The sequence below is a fragment of the Columba livia genome, chromosome 11 (assembly GCF_036013475.1).
Source record: "Columba livia isolate bColLiv1 breed racing homer chromosome 11, bColLiv1.pat.W.v2, whole genome shotgun sequence".
Taxonomy (NCBI): Eukaryota; Metazoa; Chordata; class Aves; order Columbiformes; family Columbidae; genus Columba; species Columba livia.
In genome coordinates, this window is record NC_088612.1 from 5,394,310 (window position 1) to 5,415,435 (window position 21,126).

General features: G+C 45.0%; 1 protein-coding gene across 4 annotated transcripts in view; it reads right to left on the minus strand.

Annotated features, from left to right (window-relative positions):
• Window positions 1-15,800, minus strand: part of ACAN (aggrecan) — a 50,488-nt gene extending 34,688 nt beyond the window's left edge. For 2 of the 4 annotated variants that reach the window (XM_021289930.2, XM_021289929.2), the window contains exons 1-2: window positions 15,525-15,800; window positions 15,167-15,423 (exon numbers count right to left, since the gene is read on the minus strand). The gene's annotated coding sequence lies outside the window, so the exon portion shown is untranslated. Of the gene's footprint in view, window positions 1-15,166 lie in introns of all 4 variants that reach the window. The other 2 variants (XM_065076559.1, XM_065076558.1) reach the window with 2 other exon arrangements.
• Window positions 15,801-21,126: the final 5,326 nt, after the last annotated feature.

Sequence of the window (21,126 nt, forward strand, 5' to 3'; positions counted from 1 at the left end):
ATACACCCTGGTGATCGTATCAGCTATAATGTGTAGTCCAGAGCTCCTCTCCATCCTTCTCCACAAAGAACTAAACTTGTCTGGACCTGTGATTTTGGTTCTATGTTATTCAATTTTCAGTGCCTCTAAGACCTTTCTTTCAATAAAAGAGTTGCGGTCTGTTATAATTTGTCTGTTTATCTCATTACATTGCACACACGCTACAGGAAAAGGCAAAATACCCAAGGATGTATGGACATGCTTTCAATAAGCAAGAAGCCACAGGAAATCTTAGCAAAACCTGAGCTAGGTTCAGTTAGTGATCTAAGCTCAGATGTACAGTCTGGAACAAATGTCCTACTGAACACAAAAAGCTTTATAAGCATTTATCTGATTATACATTAGATCTCCTTCCAGCAGCATTTCTCTCCACTGCCCCCCCCCACCACCACTTTTAGACCCTGAGAGATTAGAAGCAACACACAGGCTCCAGAACAGCAGAAACCGATACCACTGCTTACCCCGAAACTAGCTCTTTTGCAGGAAAATCAGAACTGGCTGTCACTGGCAGCACACACCAGCAATTTTCCTACCATTCAAGGACATAGAAGTTGCAGAATGTCCATTATGGCAAGGAGATGACAGCTCAAACCTTTCATGCAAGGTGTGGGATCAACAGCAAGTCCTGAGCTGCCATGGCTGTGAGTGTCTGCTCAATAAGGAAAGCAAGAGCCACATTCAAACATCCCCTAGAACCTCTAAATGCAAGGGAACAATGAGCCTTTGAGACCAGCTGAAGCTTGCACTCAAAATCCTCTCCACTCCAACGGGAGAAAAAGAAACTTCTAAAGAGCTGTGCATCTGGTTATGAAATAGGTGTCTCAGCTGAGAACCTTTAAAGAGTGGTTCAGCCATTTCTCTGTTGGTCAGTAAGGGGGTGTGCAGCACTGTCAGACATTTAACTTCAAGAGGTTGGAGGGTGATTGTGTACTTCATAAAGCCTCCTTACACCCTTTTTTTTTATGCACAACAGTCAGATGTAATTGGGATGTACCCCTTTGTTTAAAAAGAACAATCTAATCTACAAAGAAGCAATGGAACTTGGAAATGCTGTCTCTGGGAATGGCAATCACCTGCCACCCTTCTTCTTTCGTAGCAAGAGGCAGTTAAACAATTATATCCCAGGGAAAGAAAGAGACAATCTACACTTGTTTTCTGGAGCTGCTGTCAGCCTTGAGCAAAGCTCCTCTAGACACAGGAAGGAAACTCACCAAAACACAAAAGAAGAGAAACCAGATCCTCCCTGGATGTCTGGTGTGAAGATGGCAGCTTGGGCCACTATCCAAGGAAATCTAGAACAAGCCCCTCAAGGGACAACTTTTTCCATTCAGATGCACTTGCTCACCACAAAACCCACAGAGAAATATGAAAGCTGTTGTTTCTGTGCACCGAGAACCTGAGCTACCTAAGCCCAGTACAGAGCAGGAGAAAGAGAATCATAACGTCCTGAGTTGGAAGGGACCCACAAGGATCATTGAGTCCAACTCCTGTCCCTGCACAGGACAATCCCACAGGTCACACTGTGTTTGAGGGCACTGCCCCGTCTCTTCTTGAACACTGTCAGGCCTGTTCCAGTGTCCAGCATCATCTGAGTGAAGAACCTTTTCCTACTGTCCAACCTGAACCTCCCCTGGCACATCTTCCAGCCATTCCCTCGGGTTCTGTCGTTAGTCACTAAAGAGAAGAGTTCAGCACCTACCCTTCCTCCTCCCCTTGCGAGGATGATGTAGAAGCTTGTTGAATAATGAAATTAAGTTCGTTAAACAAGACTTTCCCCTCATGAACCCGTGCTGGCTGGGAACAATGACTGCATTGTTATTCAGATGTTTTTCAATAACTTACAGAACAATCTTCTCCGTGATTTTGCCAGGCACAGAAGTGAGGCTGACAGGCCTGCAGTTGCCAGGTTCATCCCTGTTGCCCTTCTTGCAGACTGGGACAATGTTTGCCAGCTTCAGTCTTCTGGGACCTCTCCAGATTCCCAAGAGCATTGAAAAGTAATGGAAAGAGGTCTTGCTATGACATCAGCCAGTTCTTTAAGCACCCTTGGATGAATCCCATCAGGCCCCATAGACTTGAAGGGATCTAGCTGGAGTAGCAAATCCCATACATGTTCTGGATTAATTGGGAATTTATCATTCTCAGAGACATGGTTTTCTAGCCCAAGTCCATCATCGGTGTTGAAGACCGAGGCAAAGAAAGCATTAAACGTCTTGGCTTTCCCTATGTCCTTGTTAATAAGGTGATCATGCTCATCAAGCAATGGGACAATATTATTTCTAGTTTGCCTTTTACCATTAATAGATTTTAAAAAGCCTTTTTTATTGTCCTCCACAGTACTGGCCAGCTTCAATTCTAATTGAGCTTTGGCAGCGTGAGTTTCCTTCCTACAATGGCAAGCAGCATCTTTGTAGTTGTCCCCGAGGGGCTCTCAACTTTGCCATTGCCAGCTCAGAGAAAAATGAGGGACCTGGAAAACCTCCTTTCATTGACCTGGTAAAGTCTCTCTAGATCACCACATAACTGTTATACCTGCTGCAAGCAGGCATCAACTCAACAGGCAGGTAGGTCCTCTCCAGATGCCGAGAGAGCTGCTGTGGGATGGGTAAAGCTCAGCTGACTGACAGGAGCTGCTTGTCCCAGTTGAGGGATGGCCCATGACCCTGTTGGAGAGTGTGAATGATGTTCAGGCTGCACTGGGAATTTTCACTTGTGCAGAATTTGACTTTTCACTTGTTTCACGAGTAGGTTGAAACCTTATTTGTGCAAAGAAGCAGCCTTAAAAACGAGAAAACGTCCCTCCCTGGCTACAGAACAAGATGCAAAAGGGACTGCAGAGAAGAAAATCTCTGAAGCACTTCTACTCTGGGAGAAGTTTTGTGGTCATCTCCTGCCTTGTTTTGCTTCTGCTCTGACCCAGCTCAGCCCTTCAGAAGGCTGTTTTTCCAGAAATTTGTAACATGTTTGAAATCATGTTTTAATACAGAATTCATAGGCATGGAGACTTAGGTCTTCTTTTACTTTGCTAAATACTGCCCAAATCTGATATCTGTTAACACTCTGCTACCCAAAATTGCCTTGGATACAACATAAATCCTCCTAAAAAATGTGATGTGAAAGTTCACCTAACAAGGCCATTGGCAGGACTGGAAGAAACAACATGAATGGTCCCTGTAAGCTTCACAGTCGTAAAGATTTTTCTTCTTGCCATGCTCCAGGTAGAGAGAAAACATCATGCTGGCTTGGAAAGTCAATAAACTTAGGAGATTCGAAGTGAGAACCACAAAACTATGTGAACAGCTGTAGGGCTTCTGTAATAACTGCACATTTGGGTCAAGCTAATGACACATAGTGTGACCATGTTTCTGATTGGTACAGTCATGTGTAATATTGTACATAGCCTCAGCTTGCATTAGTGTCCCTTCATGTGAACAGGCACCTCTTCAAGATACACAGGCTGCAACAACCACTTGCTAATTGTACCTTCTACTGATGTGCTACATGCATCATGCTGCACCATGATCTTTGGTGAGGCCACACATGCTGGGAAGACACACTGCTGGTAATACTAAACATCCTCACACTGTCACAACTTGGATGTAAAAGAAATAGGTGAGCAAACACATTCTATCTGGCTTTTGCATTACCGAGTATAGCATTCTGCTGGTGGTTCACAGCAGTAAAAGTAACCTTCCATCCATCCTGGAGGAAGAGCTTCCAGCTTCATCACAGTCTCACTATCTGTCTCTTTTTGCTCCCCATTTTCCCTTTCCAAAGTTGGCACCTGAAAGTTTTCTCTGCATTAATTCCAGACATTGTGTAAACACTGTGCTTAGATTTACTTAAACGAGGCTGTTTCAGCCCCAGCTTTCCTCCCAAGTAGATTTCCTGTCTCATAAATTCAAGACGTGCACAGTTTAGTTTTACTGGGAAGCTGGAATCTTGACTCGATCCTTCCTTTGGGATGACCTGGAAGACAAAAGGGCAGATGGCATGGAAGAGGGCCTGGGGCTTTCTGGTTACTGTCTGGAAAGCTGGGAGATGTGCTGTTGAGGATGTAGTGCCAGTGGTCCAAGCGAGTGTTACTACTTGCCATAAATAACCTGCAAGATTTGAAATCTACCAATCTCTTGGCACTTTTTAAATTTTTTACAACATAACCCCACAAGATATAGAAACAAATTTTCCTACTGAGCAAATCACTGGCATTTTCATTGGAGAAGCAATGTATTACTATTTTATCCTGTTTCTACATGCTCAAACTATTCTTTACTCCTTAGAAAGGCACATGCATATCAAACATTCATGTGCCCTGCTTGTGCAGGCAAACAGAGAGACTCTCCTAGGAGTGAAAGAGCTTTTCCTTTTTGATTGACAAGCATTTAGTCACTAGAACTTCAGATTCTTTTTTTTCTGGCAATAAAGTGAACTAACAAACAGAATGCAAGTGCTGGTTTTGCTGCCACGGACGAGGGCTCTCACACATCTCTGAGCCTGAAAAAGGGTCTTTACCAAGATATTGAAGTAGGTTTTCAGCAAAGTTTTCTGCTGTCTGGGACTGATATGATCAACCCCAGTTCTGGAGGTGCTGGGCTGGCTTTGCCTTCCAGTTTACAGCACAGACACCACAGACCACACTCAGACTATAAAGAGGGTTTTGCTGCCTTGGCTGTATGGAGGAAGACTCTCACACTTCTCAGTTTCCACTGCCAGCAAACCCCTGACAACGAGACCGAGCATAAAACAGCCACGCCAGCTTGGAGACTGAATGGTACAGGAAGGATTAAGGAAGAGAAACGGCTTTTCACTCTCATCTCTGGTTCTAGGAAAGCTCAATCAATGGCTGGGCATTGCACCCCCTGAACAAACTCATGCATGACTGCAGGAAAATGGATTGCTGCCTCCTCTCATTTCTTCCTAGACCAGCTCTCCCAGCCCATTTTGTCCCCCTCTTGGCAGTTTTAGCAGTGGTGGAAGATTGTATGGGCTATAACAACCCGCTGCCCCTCACCTCCCTTGCATGGACTGAGTCACAGCAGCTGGGTGCTGAGCAAGGGCAGTGTTCGTGGCTACTGTCTGGCTGTACAAACTAGGGGCTTTCCTGTAAATCTCACCAGGCTACCTCTTTCAGGTTTTTCCTTTATATTCATTCTCAGTCTCTCCCCCAGCCGATGCCCTCTCATGGCACCTGGTAGCCCTGCATCCCTGTACAATTCATTCCTTTTCTGTTTGCTCAAACTGTTCATGTACCAGGAGACTGTTCTGGCATGCAATGCCCTCTTCCCTCTTAGCCAAGACATACACTGTGTATTTAACTCAACTGGCTCAATCAATAAGGTCCCTGTTTATTTTAATATTGCTCCATTCCTTTTGGGAGATGGAGGTACCTCAAAGTGCAGTCGTGTGCCCCGTCCTGCCCCAGTTCCATGGGGTTTTCACCATGTTGGGAACACTGAGGGATGCTCAGCTCTCCTTGCTTGGGGCAGTCCCTTTGGGCACGGACACTCATCCACTGCTCCTATTCACTTGTCAAGTCACTTTATCCAAACAGTAATTCCTGCCTTTGGTTCAGCCTGTTCTTTTCTTCTTGGGAAGAAACCAACAGGGGCTCCAGGCACAAAATAAATCTTCCTCTTGTTTTTTCCTACTATAGTGATGTTTTTGAACCAAGACAAATAGTACAGCGGAAGACAAAACAAGAAAAGAAATAAGATAACGACAAAATAGTTCACAGCCAAACAAGCTTGTTTTGGGTTTGCCACAGAGAAGACCATCCATCAGAGAACTCAACAGCTTTTAGCGCTACTTTATGAGACTGGTGGTGAGTTGGAAAGAGAAGAGCAATGTGATAGAAAAGATGTCTAAGAAATTGTCCTCTTATAGCCACTGGCCCCTCCATGAACATGGATGTCTGTCTCTGGGTGCTGTATTCATTTACCCAGTAGAAAAGACAACAGGACTCCTCAGCATGACAGAGGGAATAATTGGTAGAAGAGTTTCAGTTCCCTGGCTAAGATTTCCATTTTGGGTCAGTCCACAACTTTGCCAAGAAAACTATTCAAATAAATACTTTGCAAAACTAGCAACAAATGTAAACCAATAATTTTTAATCACATGAGAACGATTGTTCAACCCAAAACTGAATCACAGCCTTTTGCTTTTTTCTAAAGGACGTCCCAGTGTCTTCACAAAACTTTGCCCACACCGAAAGTTCTGGTCCCTTCAAACACATGGTGAAACTAGCCTGAAGAATAGAAACATTGCACTTTAAAAACAGTCTAACTCTTTGACCTGTTACATATGTTATGTATATATATAGCTTTCTATCTACGTATGCATGAATTTATAAACGGGGTTAGGTACGATATTACTTAGGAAGCAACTGTGCTGATGTGACATTGAAAGAGAGAGCAAGATGGAAACAATTAGCCTCTCCAAAATTAGTTTCATTCTAGGGTCAATGGATGCATATCAATAACCTTTTCATTACAGCTCAAATCTCAGGGCTCCACTGAATTACCCCAGTACAGACAGACAACAGTCCTTGCCAACAACAGTCTCAAAAGCATGCTGCTGACCAAGCCTAGAGAGCACAAATGTGAATTTGGGGAGATCATGGGGACCCTAAATAAAGGCAAGTTTCCTACATGAAATATAAAATCATTCTGTGAGGTGTAGACTGTGAAGGGAAAGAAATTTAACCTTAACATAAACTACAGACGTTTGGAGAGCCACAGCTGATAAATCTACAGTTTGATAAGCAAAGTCCATTTGTCATACCTTCAAAAGAGAAAGCAAGGTATGTAGGAAACCAAAACAGCAATTAGATAGGTATACAGAGTTTTCTGAGAGGCAAATAAATTCCTGTGCATGAGATGTGGTTGAGGGAGAGAGCCAAAATGTTGCCCAGACTTTGTAGAAGCCCTCCATGTTTTTCCAGAGGTACGTGGAACAGCTTGAAACCAACAGAGCACCCATTTTGGGGAACAGAAAGGCACCAACACAAATCCTCTTGTAGGCAAAAAACCACTTCGCTAGGCAGTTACAAAACAGCAAATACTCTCCAGCATTGACAGAGAAGACGTGGGCTTTAAAATGGGTACTGAGCATGCTATACTGGTATTTCAACTCAAACACAAGAGAAACTCACAAAGAGAAACTGTATAAAAGTAAAATTTGTTTTATACTGTTGGCATAAGAGACCAGTCAAAGGCAACTAATAATTATGACCTATTTTAACCAAAGTGTCTTGTAGTTCTTCCAATAAGATGGGCAGGTAAATTATCTGGTGGCCAGATCCAGATACCACTGGAATCAGTAGAAAAGATGCAATTTACTTCTGAGGTTATGAACATTAAACATGAGTTCTGGTATTAAAATCTAGTCTAGACAAGTAACTGCTTGCAAATCTCAAATGAACAGCAGGGAGAGCTCTGTAAAGGAAGTCCAAATCCCCACAAGTTTGTACCGTGCACTCTGCTTTCAGACAGAAGAATTAATTCCATAAGACAATATAGCAAGAAAATTCCTGTTTGGCTTTTACACACAATATAAAAACTGGATCTAATAATATATAATATTTGTTGCAGAGCAGTCTGCAGATCATGGTAATTCCATAGCTAAAACTGAAAAGCCATCAGCACACATTGATCCAATCCATTTAAATAAACCACACAAGGGGAGAGATGTTTAGTAAAACTAGTTGACAGCTAAATGTTCAAAAAAAAATATTGTCTAACATTTAGAGAGCATTCCTGTGAACATAGTTGACTGTGTCATACTCCTAAGTTCATTATTTTTAATGGAAGTATACCAGAGAGCTGAGGGGCTACAGCTGATATTCGTTCTGGTCCTCAAAGACTGGTCCATGGCCACAGGCTCTTAAGACCCCTGTGCAACACCAAGGATGTTCAAAAGTCATGCTGGACCTCCTATCCCCTTGGGCTGTCTGCTCTGTGATTGCTCTCTGAAAGACTCAATGCGATCTCCTTCCTACTATACAGGTGTCATACAGGAGAACAAGAAGTATAAGCAAGTGTTTTGGAGAGCAAGAGAAGCAAGGGCTGCTGGTCCTTAACAAAATTAGCAGATGGTTTCTAAACTGAGCTCTGAAAGATCTTGATTACAAGTTTTGGCACAAGAGCAATAGGTACGGTGTGCTTTCACATGGACACTGTGAGGTTTCTGTGAGTGTCAAAATTGTTTAGTAAAACTCTAATAGCCTGCCAAATTGTCCATGGTGTTTCAGAATTTAAAGATGCAAATGGCTGAACAAGGCATGTAATGGAATTTGCAGAAGTGCTTCTCTGTGTCTTCAGGCATTCTGCTGCTTCTGCAAAACATGGCCATCAGTCCCTAAAGCATCTTCTGGAGAAGGACATAATTTTATAAGGGATATAAATCGAATCAGCTATCTGACTGTCTAATGACCCTGATGATACCCAATCAGTTTTGAAATATTATTGTTTAATTACACAATAGCACAGATGAGAGAGACATCTCTGATGGATGAGGCACCACAGATCTACACAAAAACACTCAGCTGCATTTGCAGTTGCAGAACAAAGAGCAATCCAGTTAAGGATAAAATAAATTGGAAATAAACTGTTCCAGGATTGACGAGAAGGTGCCAATCAACGTATTTAATTGTGTTCACTTTCACCAATACATATAATGGAGGCACAATTCTTATACTGCAGTATTAAAGAAATGTTTGCATTTTAAGCCCAAGCAAACCAAATTTTCTTTGACACTAGACTGATTCTGAAGCTGCCAAAATACCCTCACTCCAACAACATACGAACAACTGAGCTGCCATGGAGGATACAGGGGGAGCAGAAGGCCTTAGCACCTAGGAAAGAAAGGGCTGAGCATAATATTCACGAAGCACCTGGGTTTATGTTTGTCTGATGCACTTATTCAAAGCAGAAGACCAGTGGCAATTGCATGAAACTAGACGAAACCAGAGAAGAAGTGAGAGAATGGTCCAAAACAGTATCCACATACTTCAGAAAGGTGTAAAGAAAGGTACACGTGTTTATCATCGTACTCATATGAGAATAATTACACAGATTAAATAGGTACAACGCTACAGAGTGCTGTAGTCTGAGAGACACTTTAAGGTTGGTCCGGAGTATTTCAAAACACTGGACAGATTCATAGCTGAACAATAAGAGCAATGAAGACCCTTCTGTCCTCTGCTGAATACAACTCAACATTGTTGGTGCCACTGAATCATTTCATGCTGTCCTATAACAGGCAGAAAACTGTACATTGAGACTGGAAGGTGATCTGTGCTGTCAGCAGGAAAACTGCAGGGATCTGGGAGTTGTAAAGGGACAAGGATTTTGACCTGTGTCTGGCAAAGCATCTCGTGATCTTGAAGGACATCAGGAAGAGTCAAGATTGCATGGGCTAGCTGACCCCCTTTCTCTGCTGACACGCAGTGATGGCTGCAGGATAGCTCCAGTTCTGCTGCTGCTGAACACCCTGGTTTTGGAGAGAAGGCCCAAATAACAGTGACGAGGGGCTGAGGTGGGAGCCCAGCATCCTCCCCTGCACAGCCCTACTGTGTCATCTATTGCCAGGGTAACAGGCAGCATTAGCAGACTAAGTACCCTGCAGTCTGATGGTATCACTTACATACCAATTACTAAGAGGCAGCAGGGTATTATTTATACAATAAATGCTATATAAAACAGCAGGGTAATATTTAGAGGGCAAATACTATAGAGAAGAACACTGCAATTTGTTCTGCAGCAGCAGCCTGTTCCGTGCACTCCAAAGCGCCGAGCAGGATTAGGGTGACACTCACATGCCAACTGCTGTATGAGGACAGGGTATTATTTAAACCCCAGATACAACGGTAGGGAAAGAGTATTATTTACTAACCAGACTGAATGCAACAGCAGCAGTGGCAGTAACTGCATGGTATAATTTACAACAGAGGAAAAGACATCATTTGCAGACTGGTTATTACAGAATGGGAGGGTACTCTTTATGGTACAGCACTGAAGTATTACTTTGAAGCCGAGCACTATAGAGGTACAGGGTATTATTTATACACCAAACACCATAGAAACTGTTTTTCTGGGGTAAGTAATAGTGACAGTTAATCATTTATATGAAAGCCATCCTGTAATTTCCAATATGTGAACTACGTGATTTTTTCAACCTTGAAACTCTGGTACAGATGATGTAATGTTAATTACACTTAGATCTATGGCTGCTTTACCACAGAACTGCTAAGCTAGAGTAATCTTCTGAAGTCAACAGAATTGTGGCAGCAAAACTACTGAATCTGCCCCTGCCCTGTGCAGAGCCTGTGGTGCCCGGGGATTTCCAGGGTTGTGGTGGGGTATTTATCCCTGATCCTGTGCAGGATCCCAGCAGGAGCAGCAGGTTTTGCTGTGGATTACAGGTTACTCAGTCACCAGCACAGCGGCTGCTCTCCTGGTGGAGGTGTGAATGACGGATGGGAGCTCCAGCTGGAAGTGATCAGCATCATAATTTTCACCTGTTTATCAGCTGCTGGCCTCTCTGTTTTCTTTACACACCTTTTCCCTCCAGCCTGTGATCTGACCTCCATCAGGAGGTGTTCCTTGGTTGTTTCTTGAGAGTTTCCCCTACAGATCTTTTTTTCCTGACAAATTATTCCTATTTAAATTTCTCACCTATTAAGTCAAACCTGTATCTTCTGTAGCCATCACAGACAACTCCTTCTGTCCTTCAGTGTTTTTCTACACTAGTGCTGATAAAGTGTCCAAGTCCTCTGCCCAGTGCTAACCCAGGGCATTCAAGAAGCCAAAGGCACATGGAAATTGCCAAACCAGATAAAACCAACGGTGTGTCCAGGCCAGTATCCTGTCTTGGGCAAGACAACAGCTTCAGAACAAAGTTCCCATCATTGAAAAATAGGGAATAAATTTCTGAGGAGGAAGTTTCTTTTTTACACCAGGCATTTAGTGGTTACCTTATGCCTTGAAGCATGAGTATTTACATTCCATATTCTCCAACTAGTATAAGCTAGGTTTATTGGGCATGGCTTAACATACAGTTTTACTCCTCTCAGGCCTAAGCTGTGAGCACTACCCTGCCAGAAGAAATTTCCCGTCCTGATCACTTTGTCCCTACAATACAACGTGACTGCTCTTACAGACACCCTTTTATCTCATGTTGCCCAATGTGGTCTCTGTTGAAGTCAATGACTTTCCTTCAGGACATGCCCCTCTGTAGCATCAAGGTCCTTTAGAAGATCCCTAGCTCCCACATAGGCCCCTGGTAACACAGTGGCAACCGGGACTATCCCCATGTTCAAGGTTCACATTGTGAATCACTAACTGTAATAGTGAGTGCAGCTGCCAGGTCAAACAGCACCAAACTGCCTTTCCCAGGACACCCCATCATGCAAGTTCTTCGCAGCAATCACTGCTCCTTCTTTCCATCATAAACCTCCATAGTCTCAGGACATGATGACAACCTGGGAGGAACTGAGCAGTGATGTAGAAGTTCTCACCTGATTTAATTTTGGGTCTTTCCCAAGGTTCCCCCTACATCAACTGACACAGTTGTCCTCTGGCTTGAACTGGGGTTTAAAGAAAAATCATGAATTGCCATGCCTTGCATGACATAAGGAGTAACTACAAAAGGTGAAAGCCCAGATGGTTATGCTTGTCAGGATATCCCATTCTCTTGCTTTCATCTCTTGCTCCCTTCTCTCAGCAGAGCCATTTCTGTGCCTCTGCTCCATCCTCCCCTCCAGCTCCCAAGCCCAGCAAGGTCTCCTCCTCAGCCAGGCCCAGGAAAAGGCAGAGCCATGGAAACCCACAGGCAAAGCTTGCTCCCAGGCTGCTTCCATGTGGCTTACACTGCGGGGATGGAGACCTGGTTGCTCTGGGCTTCGGGACGTGGCCAACACGTCCTAGTCACATCATCTCCCTCACCCTCACTCAGTCATGGGGCCACCTCAGTCAGTGGGCTGAAGCCATCAGGAGCATTAGATCACTAAAGCCAATTGCACCGTGGTTGGGCTTGTAAAGCAGGGGAAGGAAATTGAAGTGAGGTGGTCCATAGGGCTGCTACTTAACACCTCCAGGCATTTCAACAGCTGAAGCACATGTAGGCTCATTCAACCCAAGTCAAATGATTCTGGAATTTCTCATCATTCCCCCTACCCCTCTGCTCTCCGATCTGTATGGAGCAATCGCTGAGGAGGGCAAATATCAAGCAAGAGAGAAATGGAAATTTTTATTAAAAAGGAAAAGCCCAATGAAAAGCACCCAGAGAAGAGAAAAAAAAAAATCTCAGTGTGAAGCGTCTCAAAAAAGGCTGAGCGGGTAGCACGACAAAACCCCCTGCCTATTCATCAGGCCAACAAAAAGCTTCTTTAGATTTATACTGTGAGTCCATTGAGAGGAGAGGAGAGGCAGCGCTCACACACCCACCCTTGTGCACACAGGCAGAGCCCGCAGCCCCGCTCGGCGCACACAAGCTAAGCTGTTCTGCCCTCTCACAAGGAAGCACTGAGTTTTTAAAAGTAAACTGTAAGGTTTCCGTTGTTGTACTGAGCTCAAGTATTTTTTTTTCCTTTTTTTTTTTTTTTTTTTTTTTAATATATAACAGCTCCCTCTCTTTGCCGTCTCTCTCTCTTTCACTCTTTAAACAGCCCCGGCTGCCCTGGGCTGCTCAGCAGCCGTCGTGCGCTGGCTCCGTATGTGGTCCAGACCCGCTATGAACACGGCTTTTGTTGCTGCTTCTGGGAAGCTGCCTGAGAGCGGCACACACAGCCTGGCTTGTTTCACACATGGAGGTTGTGGCGGGTTTTGGGGGGGGCGAGAAAAGGAGGAGAAGGAGGAGGAGGAAGAAGAGAGCAGCTTGGGGAAGGCTGTCTTGTGGTAGAGCAGCTGCCCCACCACTGGGGAGGAAAAGAGGGAAACGAGGAGACGGAGGAGGGTGGTGGTGGAAAAGATGTCTCAGGCAGCTAAGAAAGGTCCTGCTGATTTATAAGATGGAACCAGCTGGCCCTCCACCAGCCCACATCCCCGCTGGGCGTAAGTCAGCATGGGAAGGCAATGAAGTCACTGGATCTGTGCAATTTACGTTTGCAGAGGATCTGCCCCAGAGAGAGATGAGGAGAGAAAAAGCCAATAACGGAGTGGATTTTGGGGTCCCCAAGGTTTCTGACTGTCACACACGTCCCTGGGTGATACCAGAGCACTGAAAAACAGTCTTGTCTCTCTTTTCATTTACACGTTCATTCATTCGTTTCTGTCTTTTAAGTGATACCATTCATCCTCTTCTCTAAAACCCTTAATGTGTCTCACTAATTAGGTAGTATTTTATGGTGATGAGCTGCTGTTTGCTCTGACAGTGCTAAGTCTGCTGAACTTTATTTAATATCATCTTTTCCTTAGTAAGGTTTTCCCTCCTCTCTTTCACTCCCTCCTTCCTAATCTTCTGCTCTCTTCGCTCACCCATCCATCCTCCAGCCCTCGTGCTTCTGTCAAACCCTGCTACTGTACATGGAGGTGATTATAGGAAACATTAAACAGCAATTCAAGTGGAACAGATGGAGTTTTCCCCCCCAAAGACTGTTCAGAGCACTCAGCAAGCACGAGTACATCTCCGACCCTCACCCTCTGCCCAACCAGCGGTGGTGGGAGGTGATGCCTCTGCTTTCTGCGCCCTGACAGCAACTCGAAACATCTCAGAAAAGGGTAACATCTCCCCTTTGACCTATCAGGCAGACACAGTCTCTGAAGCCAGCAGGAAAATATAACATCAAACAACCAAAGCAAAGAAACAAACAGGTCAGCTTCAAAAAGCATGTGGGATTGCCCTCCTTTGCAGGGTCTGAAAACCCGACAAACAGTCTCCAAACCACCAGCCCCTCTGTCCAGCCAACATTCCTTATTGGGAGCCTATAGAAGAAAACCAAAGTAGTGAGGAATGCTAAAAAATTCCTCTCTCCCAACTATTTCGTTGTGGGATGTTCCCCCCTTTCCACATCTGGCAAAGTTATTTTAGAGAGCTAGGAAAGCTTTTCAAACTGAAGTTTTTTGGCTAAACAACTCGAAAGGGAAAGGTTAAAATACTTGCTTTCTGCCACATGCAGAAAGTTATGTAGCACAAGGTTCAAACAAAAACTCTTCAAAAGCAGTAAATCAAAGAAAAAAAGAAATTTCTGATAGAAATTCTGAAAAAAAAAAAAAAACAAAAAGCCTTTTTTTTTTTTGCTCTGTCCACTTCTGCTGAATTGCTCAGCTCCTTGCAAACTACTGCTAAAAATATGCTTCATCTACAAGTGCATTCGGAAAGAGGGCAGGTAGTGAGTAACGCCCGAAGCAGCAAACTGGCAACAACCCAGCAGACGCTGCCAACCGCTGGTCCCTGCCATCCTCCCGCACGGGGAGCGCTGTCAGACCCGCCGGCATCCAGGCTCTTTCCATTCTCTAGCTGAACTTGCCAGCCCCTACAGAGCTTGACAACCCTCTAGCTCAGAGATCACCCTTTGCCTTCCCTGTAGCAAAGCAAAGACACCAATGAGAGCAATAATCACAAAAAGTCCCGCAGGGATTTAGGACACTTGCAACAAATCAGCATGACGGCAACCTCCTTCCCCAGTGCTCAGATGCAGGATCAGACACATCACCGGGGCTCCAGCAGCAGCTGAAACCCATCACAAAGAAACACTGATGGGTCAGAAGGTCTTTTGGGGAGCGAGGATGGGGATAACCCCCTCTCTGCTCTCCCACCTTGTGGTTTTGGCTATATGACCTCCTAAACCGGTGGTTTGCTTTCCCTCCCTTCTCCAAGACAACTAACAAACTCGACACATGGTTGTTGCCTCCGGCTGTAGCTTTGCTACCTGTAACAGGTGGGTTGTTGGTGAGGAGCATCATGTCGAGAGACACACCAGGTACAGGCTCCCCTCTTGCAGAAGGAAAACTCTGGGGACAAGCTCAGGCTCCATCAGTTTACAACTTCTCTCACATTTCTCTCTGGCTGCTCACCAGGGAAGCAACCAACCCACTGATTGAGAGTCTGCACCTCATAGAGCACTGAGGAAAGAAATAGGAAAGTTAAGGAAAAGACACCAAAGAGAGAAGTAAGGAAAGCGCAATGTTACCTTTAACAGTTCAGTGCAGTGCTTCCAGAATCTAAGTCCCATACACCTGGCAGAGAGATGAGGTGTTTTTCGGCGTTCAAGAAGGAAAGAACTTGCCACTTCTTGCTATTGCTGTATGTCTTCTTCACAATCTCCAGATGAGTTTTTCCTGGATATTTTTTTTCTTCCCTGGGTCCCCAGAAGAAATCAAAATTCCCTGTGTGGTTTTTCAGGTCCTTTCAGGCAGTGGCAGCAGCAGCAGGCTTGAAGAGTAAGTACTGTGTGTGAATGGCAAAAAAGAGAGAGAGGGTTTCAGACCACATTAGCTGCCACTGGCTGCAAGAGAGACCATCAAACTCCTGTCAGCCTCCTTAGATACCTCTTGAAGAGCTGGCAAACTAAGTGTATTGGATCCTCCTCTGGATTTTAGAGTAAAGGTAGGCAGGCATCCAGGGGGCAGGGGGAAATAGGAGGGCTTATGGACAGAAAAGGAAGCCCAGCCTCTTGGAAAGAAGGAAAAAAAAAAAAAGCCAGAAAAGAAAAGAAAGGGGAAAAAAAAGCATGACCAAAAAAATACTGTAAATGGAGAAAGCTGAATGGGGAGTGGGGGATTAAATTTAGCCCTCTGGTTTGGAAGCAAACTGACTGGAGCACCACAAGTGGTGGAGAGAGAAGAAATAATTTATGTAACAAAAAGAGAACGTGGTTTACACAAACTAAAATAGGGTGAAGCTAATTAAGGAACCTGAGTAAAGTATGTGTGCCTGCAATGCAGTCAATATCACTGCAGTTTGAGTAGAAAGGAGCAGATTTACTGAAAAGCCTAAAGAGAGTAACAAACAGGAAAGTTTAGGGAACTCTCTCCATGGGTCCCCTGGCTGCTGCAGTGGAGGATGCAGATGATGGCAGTGGAGCACGGTGGGGAGGTGATGCTCAGCATTAGGAAATGGAAAACACCTGGAGCATCAGTAACTGAGAAGTGATATCAAGGCAGAGAAAAGAGGCTGTTGGGAGTGAATTTGTCTGAAAGCTGTTTGTGGTGACCTGGGGAGAGATATGGAGCCTGGAAGCACCTAGGAATGGTAGGAACTGAAGAAACCACCCCAAAACTTTGAGGAGGACCTTGTAACTGAATCCTTGGCAGTTCTGGTGTTGCAACAAGTGCTGAAGAGGCTGTAATGTGTTTTGATTTTTTTTTTTTCCCTTTCTTTCTTTGTGGGGGATGCTGGTAACTTTGAGTGGGAGAAAAAGCTGTGCTTGGGGAAGAGGGAATAATGGGTTTGCTGCTGCAGGCCCACACCTTGGCTGGTGAAGGGGCCAGATGGCAGCTGGGAGGAGGTGGGAAACTGCTGAGAACTTCACAGTTGAGAAAACGTCTTCTGGCTGAAAAACCTGTTGTACCTCAGCAGTCAAACCTGAGGGTGAACACAGGGTTTGTGTTTGAAGTTCTTCAGGCTTGAAAGAGGAGATTCAGCATCTCTTGCCTAAGGGAAAGTCTTTGTGCAGTCTGTGATTTTAGTTACCCAGAGAGAAAAGTAGGAGACACAGAGATAAACAATTTTGTTGTTCAAATTATAGCAGGTCTTAAGGTCCACTTTCTTTATTGCTGTTCCTATGGGTAAGAGGGAAAAGTTTTTAAAGAGGTTTTAAAAGGTAGGAAATCCTTTAGGTTTAAGAGGAGAAAGCTGTTTCCCCTAACATGGAAGAGACCATCACCAGCCTGAAGTAAAGCAAAAATCAGTGTGTCCACCTTGCACCCAAGCCACATGACAGCCCTCAGCCTCTCTCCCTCCAGCTCTTTTAATAATATGTTTAATATCTGCACTTCTCTCTCTCTTCCCAACACTTTTCTTGCTGGGTTATGATATAGTAGTTTCTCCTCCCTCCATGAATTATTATGCCTCATTTCAAAGCTTGCTTCCTTGACTGTCTCACTTTTGAACCCAAGGCTCGTAACCCTTTTGCAGCATTTGTGCCCTCTCGTGAGAGCTGTGCATCCATCATCCTGACACGTAATGCTCCCAGATCACAAAGACTTGCTTCTTCCCACAAGTACCTTATTCCATCTTAGAGATTCACGACCAGAGTTTGGTTGTGAATCTCCTGCTCTTGGATCACTCCCCCACTTTTTTTTTCTCCAGTAGTGAAATGCTAGATATTAACTTTAAAACTTTACACATGCCCTTATATTAAAAGTCAAAAGGACAGTGAGGGAAAACTTCATGACCATTAGAAAGGACAGTACATCTACAGCCCCACCTGAAACTCTTCGACTTCATTTCCCCTATCTCACACTCCTTTCGGTGTATAAGGGCTGCCTGTCCACGTCAAATTTAATTCTCTGTCTGCTGAGGTCAAGTAGGGACCTTCCCACCTCCTCAAAGGGCATTGGGTCCAGGGGCTGCCACCACCTCCAGCTGCTGGGGGGTTGGAGAGATGGAGGCTGCACTGGAGCATCGCCTGCCCCCTCTTTGCCATCTGGGGTGTCTCGGCACCGGGCAGCACGGTGTAGCTGTGACAATGACAGGAGAAAGGCAAAACACCCTTCAGATGGGGTACAACAGCTCATGATTTAGGCAGGACTCTGTATTTCCAGCTCGGGATAAAAAGCACGTAGACGGGAGCTATAAAATATGACCTGACTTGATTTCATTCTGACTCATGTACGTGAGAGACTCTGAAACATTTCATGGCTGACCACAGCCCTTTCTCCTCGTAACATAAAGACCTTTTGGGAAATGTATATGTTTAGTTGTTTTGCTGTGGAATAACTGTGAGCCCTGTGTACCCTTTGCTGCCACTGTGGTTTGGCGAAGAAAACTCCATCTAAACCTTTGGTGAGCTGAAGCCAGGGAACAGAGAAAATTCCACTTTGGAGCTGACCAGCTGGGAAAATGTGATGCTCCACACAATGTGGTTTCTTAGCAACTTCAGGAAAGGGGTAGAAACTGCTCAGTACCTGCTGTCTGTCCCAATTTTTTGTCTGCATCAGGAATGACTGGAAAAACAGCTAAATATGTTCAGAGAAATGGTGATTCATAAACTGCCCTTGTGTTTGTTTGTTTTTTAAGCTAAACTGAGGCCAGGTCAAAAAAAGTCACATAGGTGACTTTTGTTTTTTGTTTAAAGCAGGGAAGCAACAATTCAGAGCTCTTTGAAATACAGGTAACACATTGCAAAAGTGCTTACAGTTAGGTAAGAATTTTACATGTCATTATAAAGTTCAAAGGAGGCTTAGGTCTATTCCCAGTGAAGTTCAGCCTTCAGGGAGCGCACATATTTGAACAGAGAAAAACCCTGTGGCCAAGGAAAAGTGAATAATAACTTTGCCATGAAAACTATTGAATATCCAGAATTTGTATGGTAGAAGCAGTCACTAATGAAAAAGGGCAGAAAAGGAAAAAAAATACCAGATAGAAATAGGTTGTAACAGTTAAGGTGATAGTTGCTTGCACTTTTCCAAAAGCAATGAAAGGCAGACTTAGGTGGCTTTCCAGCCAAGAGACAAAGGGGAAAAAAAAAAGAAAGAAAAAGAAGAAATAGAACAAATAGTAGAATAAAGAATAAAATCCTTAAACTGCTTTGAAAAATTGTACAAATCAAACTACTTGCTGTCGTGAACTACTGCTCCTTCCCTGCCTCCAGCAGTGCAGCCATCTCACAGCTCTCAACTGAAACCCTTGTCTTGCTCTTGGGGTGAAAAGAGTTTTGTCTCCCTAGAACACTTACAATTTCTAGAATTATTGTGTCCTATTAAAAGATAATTAGGCATTAAAAAAAACCCATCAGGGACATGAAAAAGGGGTATGGGATCCTAGCTGCTCTGTGCAAAGGCAGCTGACAAGTCTGTGACCTGTCTTCAGGAAAAGGTACTGGAGATCTTGGGGCAACCCAGGGGCTTTGAGCCTAAGAAGTATTGTTCATGCTTTTGCAGTCAGTGTCTGAGGAGTTCAAAACACTTTACAAGAGACATATATTGACCAGCCATCACAGGTTCCTTTAGATAACAGTATTTGAGTTGTTGCTGCCCCATGGTGCTGTTGAAGCCCTGACGCTGAGTGGAATTAAGACACGGAGAGGCAAGGTGACTTGCCCAAGGCTATGGGTGAAGACAGTGTCAGAGCCAGCACATGTCGGTTCTCAGCCCCATTCAAAGCTGACAAAGGCCTCATTCAGAAGACTGAATGAGCTGCCTTCTGCAGTGCCTCAGACATGGATTTGCCTGCACTGTTAAGTTGTGTTTTCTGAAGCACTGATGGGCAGCCATGCTCTGCGAGGGTGAGGCTGCCACTTAGAGAACTCTGCTGTGTTTTGATCCAGGTGGGGAAAAAAAACAAAGTAAGCCAGCTCCCACCTACCAACCAGTCCAAGCTCAACTCCCAGCAGGGGTGGCTGGGAAACAGAGAGCAGAGGCAGCAGGTTGATAGCCCCCATGACAAGCACCGCCAAAGCAAGCACATTTAAAGCCCCGAGTGATGAGAGAAACGAGCCTCTAATTGGGAGGGTGGGGACAGAGCTCAGGTGCTTGACTCTTCATATCCTTTACAACTTTCAGCTTGAGTGTGCAATCATACATGGCAAAGAAATCCTGGGGTTTAGGCACTGGTATGTGTACCCAGAGAAGAACAGGCTCATACGCATCCATCTAGGCTGCTTAGTACTGCTGACAGCCCAGACCATGCACGAGTGCCACAGGTCCTCTTGCTTAGCCAAGTGACAGCCTTGGGTGTCCTGGAGGTGAAACTCCTGCACCAGGAGGAAACCCCTGCAGAGCTGGTGCTGAGACGTTGCTGTGTGCAGCAGCAAGGATTGCCTCCTGTAGTCACGGGCAAAGCCTGAAGAGCTGTTGTCCAAGTGCTGGTGTCAGGGTGCCTCAACAATAGCTGTGATTCTCATGTTTGGGTCCTGCACTTCTCCAAGCCAAGGTCCCAGGATGGGGAAAGGATGGTGTGATGCAGAGGTGTCTATGTCCCTGCGTAGCAGATGTCACTGGGTCTTCGGGGGGATTTTGTGGTCTTACTTTGGAGTCCCATTGGAGAGACGGGAAGAGACACTGTCAAAACCTCTTTAGCCAAAAATCAGAAAGGGTCTAAAAGCTTCCAGGAGATGATTTATCCACTGAGACATTACCCTGAGAGTGTGGAAGGGGACTGAAAAGAAATGAATCAATATCTGGGAGTAAAAAGGACACAGAGGAACCTCTCCCCTAAAGACAGCACCCGTGCACCTTTATTTCAGAGTGAATATCAGCTTTGTTGGTGTGGGTGGAAAACTCACCCCATATTTAAAAAGCAAACTCCATACGCACACACACAACTTCTCCCAGCCTTATTTGCATCCCGGATTGGAAATGGTGCCCTTCCTGAACCTTCTGCATCAGACAATGTACCTATTCAACCTGCAGCCACCGGGACGCTCCGGCTCCCGCTGAATGAGCTGCCTTCTGCTCGCAGCAACCATCCCTGCGCCGGCAGACGTAAACAGCGGGGCTCGCCCCCACCCCGATATTGTGGCTTGTTCATCACCTGATAAAAATAGAAGCCCAGGCCGGCGGGTGGGATGGTGTGCACAGACCGCCATTTGTTTGACAGCTGATTTTTTAAAAAAACTGTTTTCTTCTTTTTGCTTCTCCCATCCTCTTGGTGTCTTTCCGATTGCTCAACAAGGCTGTATGGAGGGAGCAGGGACGAGCACCTCTGGTCATAGATTGGGTGCTGGGCAGCACAGGATTACCTAGATGAGTCCTCTTGTGCGTGTCTGGGCTGCCCATGGTCAGTTGGCCACAGGCAGGGTGTGAAGGGAGGGTCCTCCCTGGAAACATCCCAGGCAGGCTGGATGGGGCTCTGAGCAACCTGGTCTAGTTGAAGATGTCTCTGCTCATTGCAGAGGGGTTGGACTGGATGAGCTTTGAAGGTCCCTTCCAACCCAAACTATTCTATGATTCTTGTGTTTTACTGAGGCTTTTGGGGTGCAGGGAAGGG